Here is a 7,192-nt window from a genome sequence, read left to right as displayed (position 1 = left end):
TTTGGGGACTAAATAATATCTCATATTTCTATACATCACTGAACTGGGTGGAAGGTCCTGTTGCCGTTATTCTCTATAAAAATAATTTAATAACCTTTTCATCATTGCATCATAAGTTTTACCATCGCGGCACAGAGGAGGGATTTTAACATGATTTAAAACTCTTTAAAAAAATTAACTGATTTCCACCACTCCTTGTTATCAAATAGTTGTCGATCAGAGACTTTAAATACAGTACTCATGTTTCCTCATCTTTATTTTAGATGTTAATTCGTAAAAAGAGTTTTCTGAGTTTATGCAGCAGAAAGACTTCATCAGCCATTGCACAAAACTGTGAGAGGTACGGCAAAAAGTTTCATGCTAGTATAGATGGGTGTCAATAAAGAATGTATATGCACAACTGCACAGACAAGCTGACGCATGACTTTCGAATATTTGCAATAAAATTCTTGGAATATTTTCTAATAGCACTTCTGAGTCGATGCTATAAGTGCCGACAGTACTCAGTTATGTTGTCAACTAACTAGGATGCTCTGTTCATGCTGTTTCTCCACCCGGTTCCATATTCACTTTCACAAGGATGCAGACTCGTGCCAAGGGACGTAACACAAGATAACAAAAGATAAATATTCAGACAGTTGCGTACCTTGTATAAGCGATCGGGGCACTATGAACGAGGTAATGCTCACACTCGGTTACCGAAGAAAATTGTCATGAAGATCGTTGACTTCTACCTATCTTCAACAGCATTTGTTTCGAGCTGTAGGTAAGGAATTTTTTTCGTGATTTATTTTGGCCAAAAGTTCGCGGAAAAGAACTTCGCTTCATTAGGAGCCAAGCAAGGATGTATAACATCGCCTCTGCTTTTCATCGTGTATGTAGACCGAATCACTACAGAAGAAAACCCCGATCCGAAGATTCTGAGTGAACTGCACTTTGCCGATGACCAAAGGGTGGGGAACGAAGAGAAGGTCGGAGGGGGAGGGGGTTGAACGTAAGTAATGTCTCGATGAGTCATGATCAAAAGTCAAATAATCTAAGGCATCTAAGCGATGGTGGGAATCACACCACTTTAGCAGTGCATCCAGCAGCAGAGTCGTGGTTCGACCACATCACTATGCTGCCATCGCTCTAGCAGCTATAGGCTATTCGCAGATGCTGGATCGAGAGTGTGGTACGGATCCTCTCGTCACGGTGTCTTACTGTCACTGAAGTCTCACCCCGAGACATCAGCAGCTGTCATCTCCCAACGACACTCAACAGTACCAGTGCATGATAAGGAAGAATTCATTGAACATGGATCAAGTGACTAGGTATGTAGATTCAACGATATAAAAACATTTTTTTTTATAGTAAAATCTCCTTACAGGATATGTTTGGCTGGTGGAAAATACCCCCCCCCCTCCAACACACACACAAGTATGCCTTTCTCACATTAGACAACTAGAAAAACAGATGACATTGGCGCAGATAAAACATCGGAAGCGAGGGATGCAGAGTCGCTGTTGAAACAAAGATCTTATCTATGTTCGTATCACGTTTCACGTATCTCCTCGAACGTCAAACCCTTTTATTATGTCTTCTTAGATCATAAGTAAGCTTGCCAAACGGTTCCTAACCGAATGGCGCGCTAGGTGTATAGAAGAATATAACCCAGTGGTTAGAGCAACTGCATCTGAACTCGAAGATGTTTTGATACCCTCGTGATGCAGCACGCTTCCAGCAATTGATCCATCTGTGGACTGGATACCTGACTCCGTAAAACATTGGATGAGGTAAGACATCGAGGGAGAGAAGATAAACACTGTACAGGAATGCTATCACCTCAATGTGCAACGTTTGAAAGATCACGGGACTACCTTTGCATCGTCGGTTGAGCTCCGCCTTCTACCTTCCGTATGTCGTGCTTTGACACAGAAAACCACTTACCATCCTGACTACTGGCTGTTGGAGTTTTTATCTCTCTTTTAAACTTTTATACTTTCCAGCAAAGACAGTGTGACTGACTATACCATGAATTCTTTTAGATTTTCTCATGTCGACTGATCTCTCTCTCTCTTTCCTCACTCCCCCCTCCACCTCATAACACTGGTTGACCGCAGGGGCATGGACAATAGTTTTTATTACCACTCCTCACCATACAATTCTCTCCCTTTCTCTGGGATGCGCTGAACTACAGGTCAGTCCATTCTTGGGAGTGCTCATTTTTTCTTCGTTCTCTCTGCTTTCTTCAGGATCATCTTTGAGTTCTGACGATCGTGAAAGTGTTTGTATCACTACAATTTGCTTTTTTCGTTTTTGCAAAGTGGCCATGACATCAAGCGTATGCGATGTAGTTTAACAAAATTAACAGAAGCAAACATCGATCTTCATAGAAATTTTATTCATCCTTCCCCTCCAACCTCACACGTATGTAGTGAACGAGAGTTAGGTAACACTTTCATGGAATTATAACAGTGTTTTTCGGATTAAATGTACTAAACCAGGCTCAGCATTTTAGGCTCCTCATTTCACGGCAAAATCCTCAAGTTATATTTATATTGATTGTTAGAAATAAAATGACAGAAAAAGAAGCATGCACCTGAGAGTTAACTTCTTCGAATCTTTACAGATTGTGTAGTAAGCAGAAAATTCCGATCCCTCGCAACTTCTATCAAAGTTTAAAGGTGAATGATCGTCGCGCACGTACATTTGAAACATGATAATGCCATATACTTTTTACTTTTCGGCACTTGTTAAAGAAAACAATAGCAGCTTGTTAAAAGCATACATTAGCGGCTGGCGATTACAAAAATAAAGCTTTGCTGGCGGAGCAGCTCTGGATGCGAAAACAACCCCGGGTATTGTTTGGCAAAATGGACAAGCTCGGTGCACTGGGCATTAACTACACAATCATCTCGTTTCTTTTTATCTTTGTGGGCTGTGTATTTAAAATCCTTGCCTGAAAGAACTTTTTATAACAAAATTTTCTCATGTTGATAGGGTGTTATGAATCGGCTCCACTGTTAGAGCAAGATCACTCACTCGTATATTATTCGTGTCAGGAAAGTGGGGCTGAATGGTCACCCATTGCTTTTCAAACCTTGCACTTGCCTAATCATTCGTTTACCTCACAAAATACAGCCGTGTAATATAGTAACAACAATTGCCTGCTGAGACAGTCTGATGAATGTATTTTAAAGCAAAACTTTGTTCTGCTGGCTTATTTTTGTTTTCGCATGAAGTGTAAAGATACACATTTACTGTCCTTCTGAAAGAATGATTAATCAGACAAATAAACGGATAATGTTTTACATTCTTATTTACCAGTGCAGAGAAGTTTTGCTGACGCAAATTCCTAAATTAAATTCCAAACGACCGGTTAAATGTTTCTTTGTTAAGCTGCAAACGAGTCCCAGCTGCACGCAGGTGAGAAAGAGTACAAATCGAATGGATTTGTCCGTTAATTCATTTTATTCTTTAAAAGTAACATTTTCTACCAATCTTTCTCACATAAACATGCACAAATCTTCCCACAAACACAATAAACAAACTAAGTGGGAAAACAAATAAAAACAAGAATGTATAGACATCCAAGCCCCTAAAAGGTACAGGAGTTTCAGAGTGTCACAAAAGAAACAGAGAAGGTTTCAGAGAAGTTTTATAAAAAGAAAGAATGTCTGGAGAATAAGAGGTGAAATTTGTTTCAGGTGAAGAGACCAGAGACAGAGACAAAATGTACCAAGGACTGCAAAGAATGAGTGGGGCAGAAAAGGATATGACAAAACGAGGTGTGTGTGTGTGCGGAGGGAGCAGAGCCTCAGGTGACTTGTATCAGAAGACGTTGACTTTATTTTGAATGCGTTTAAATGCGGGAGAACGAACGAACGAACGAACGAACGAACGAACGAACAAACAAACAAACAAACAAACAAACAAACAAACAAACAAACAAACAAACAAACAAACAAACAAACAAAATTTAAAAAACCCAGAATGAAATCGTTACATCAAACTCTTAGCCTCTCTCTTTCTACTTTCAAGAAGGGCTGTGGATCCCAAAAGGCCAACAGCAGGAGTCGCGACCACATTTATAAGCCTTTCACATATGATTCCAATGATGGGGTTGCTGTATTCACGCCATACATCATTTAATTCGCGGGTCTGCGGGACAGCCATCTTGCACATCCGGCGCCATTTTCATTGTTTTAAATCAAACGGTGTATAGCCCCGCTGGCCGCAAGGCGCTACTTGTTGGTGTCCGAGCCAGACACCAGACGAGGCCCGGGGGCTACTCTCCAGCCTCCGTCTACGTGGCAGACCCATCGATTTCTGTATGTGTCTTGATGTCCTCACAGCATCATTCTCGGCGTTCATCGACGGCCAGGGTCGGGGTGGGGAGTGGCGGGGTGGTGTAGGGGGAGGGGAAGCGAGGAAAGGGTTCATCCCCCAATAAATGTCCGGCCAACAGTTCGCACGTGACATTGTGATTAGAGGGTCGAATGCTGTGCTTATAAGGCGATCGTCTTCGGTGTGGTCTGCTTGTGCCTCTCTATTCAGTTTGTGTGTACCGGGTGATTCACGGTTAACGAACGTGAGCACCTCCTCTTGGCCGTCTATCATGAAACCTTCACGTTCTTCCTCTCTGGCTAAATACAACAACTCCAAATCCATCCATCCATCCTTCCAAACTTAGCAGAATGAAATGCCAAATCTTTTTCACTGGTGATCAGTGTACAATATCTTCTATAATACATGTTTAAAATAAAAATTCAGGGTTCTGAATTATATAAACGGGCATGCACTGAAACTGAAAGAAGGATTAAGACAGACTAGTAGATTAGAGCACGCAAGCGCGCACGCATGCAGAGTAAAATAAAGAACGAATGCTATCAAAAAGTACATTTAAAAAAAGGTTCCTTTTCCCTGTATCCTAGCAAGCTCCGAGCGGAAAGGTTTTTACTTCATTAAAATCGGATTTTCGCTGGAATGCACAGAACCAAAGCCGATACCACGTTGTCATGAGAAAAAGAGGGGGCAGCCGAGGCTCGTGTTGGGTGGCCTCAAGGGAATGGGATTACCACCTCAAAATAGCAATTATGTCCTGCCAAAAGGAAAAAAAAATCCACCTAGATTATTAATTAAATAAAGCGTACGTACTTGTACGGGTGTCTATTCCACATACCTGGATAAATTCTTCAGGTTGGTTGGTTAATTATAAGATAAAAGTCATTCAGATTGTTGGCCATGTGGAGCCGAGGCTGGAACATTTAGGGTCTTTCTGGGTTGTATTCTCAAGAGACGGTAATCCTCCATGGCAGTCCTTTCACGAAGATGTTTTGACATCAGGTTCCATGGTCTACGATGTTCATAATTTGTCAGATATAGTCTGTCTTAAATAATATACAATACTGTTATATTTTTGCTGTTACATTTATGGTATTTTGTGTTGCAGAGACACTTATATTTGTAACTGCTTAACTTTGCGGTTTGGCTCCAACGATCACAGGTCTCGCTTACAACTAGAATAAGTTTGACAGTTCCTAGCTTCTGTTTCTGGTTGATTGGTTATTACATTAATTTTGTTTTTCTGCCTTTCTTTATTTAAACAAAAATATGCATGAAAACATAGAAATGTAAGTGGAACCACCTATGATCGAAAGTGGTCATGTGGGTGTTTATCTGGCAACAAAACCCACAGAGACCTAACTTACAACATGATTGGTCTTCAGGCAGCACTGGAACATCAGTCTGAGATTCTTGCAGGCAGCAAGGCATGATTGCAGCAGCTGAGGCAGCGTCTACGAGTCAATGAAAAATGGGTTTCACACGACCACTCAGCTGGGCCAGCGCCAGGCAGCCCTTCCTACCAGCCAGTAATCACTAGGTCTAGCAACAACAGTATGAAAGATGCTTCTGGAAATCACTAAAAATATCCACAGCATGTGAGAGGCACTGATGATTTTCCTTTGTCATTCTCTTTTCCCTTTTCCTTGCTCTGAACATGATGCTGGCGTTAAGCCATTGAAACATCCGCTGGAACAAAGATCAAGAAAGAAAGAAAAACAATACAAAAAGAAAAGATCCGTTAGTTCAAACTTGTGCATCAGCACTCACCTGTTTTCCAGTGAGGTATTTTTGCTGTCATTAAAGTTCTAATGTGGCGCAAAGCACTTTTTAAATTACTGGATGAAGCTCGGTGTAAGGTAATATTTCTTAATAATAATAATAATAACAATAATAATAATAATAATAACAATAACAATAATAATAATAATAATAATAATAATAATAATAATAATAATAATTTTGTAATGTTTGCAGGCGTGCATCTCTAGAGATAAATGTGGAGTATTCATTTCGGAAATTATTTTTTACAGTGAACTTTACTCATGCAACTAAAAGTTAAGCACTGTAGTAGACCTTTAACGAAGCAGGTTTAAAGTTTGAAATCCTCACGCTGAACTGAAAACAGTCTTGACTTGGTTTCCACATATATGATGGTCAGAACTTCCTATTTACTTATAAGCCCTCCTATTCAAAAACCAACATTAATGACTAATGTGAGGCCATATAAAGCGTTGGTTACATTGAAAGTATGGCTGCTTGTTTATCTTCCGACCAAGCAAGGTCACAAAATAATTTCACAGCGAAAATGGTCCACTTAAAAATCTCGCCAGCTAAAAGCCAATCCCCAGAAAAGCTCTTATTCCCTTCTGCGTTGTCTGTAAAAACGGTCCTCGTCTGATGTCCCCTAAATACTGTTGTTGTTGTTTTTGGTGTTTGTTTTGTAGCAGCTTTTATGAACATCAATACGAATATTTTCGCCGAAATATTATGCTACAAATTATTTAGAAAGGCCTTGAAATAGCATCTCTTCCCCCCAAGTTGGTGTGATGACGGTTGTGGCCATTATCCCGAGAGTGCGAGGGCGTGTTTGTGAGCTCGTCAGTGAGCGAGTGCGCGGCCATGACTCACTAATGCAGCAAGCCATCTCAATCAAATATTGTGTCAACAGTTTTACGACGACAGGGTGCGAATGCTACATCCTGCACGCAAGAGTTCACGTGCATCACACGCTGATTCCTTGCAGTTAAATCCTTTCCTTTCTCCCTGAGAGAAGAGCTACAGGAGTGGCGCCATATTGGAGGCAACGTTGAAGGTGCTGGCGGAAAGTTATTTTTACTTCGTTGATTAGAGATCACGTTTACAT

Source organism: Pomacea canaliculata, linkage group LG2 (genome assembly GCF_003073045.1).
Source record: "Pomacea canaliculata isolate SZHN2017 linkage group LG2, ASM307304v1, whole genome shotgun sequence".
Taxonomy (NCBI): domain Eukaryota; kingdom Metazoa; phylum Mollusca; class Gastropoda; order Architaenioglossa; family Ampullariidae; genus Pomacea; species Pomacea canaliculata.
This window is presented reverse-complemented; position numbering follows the sequence as displayed.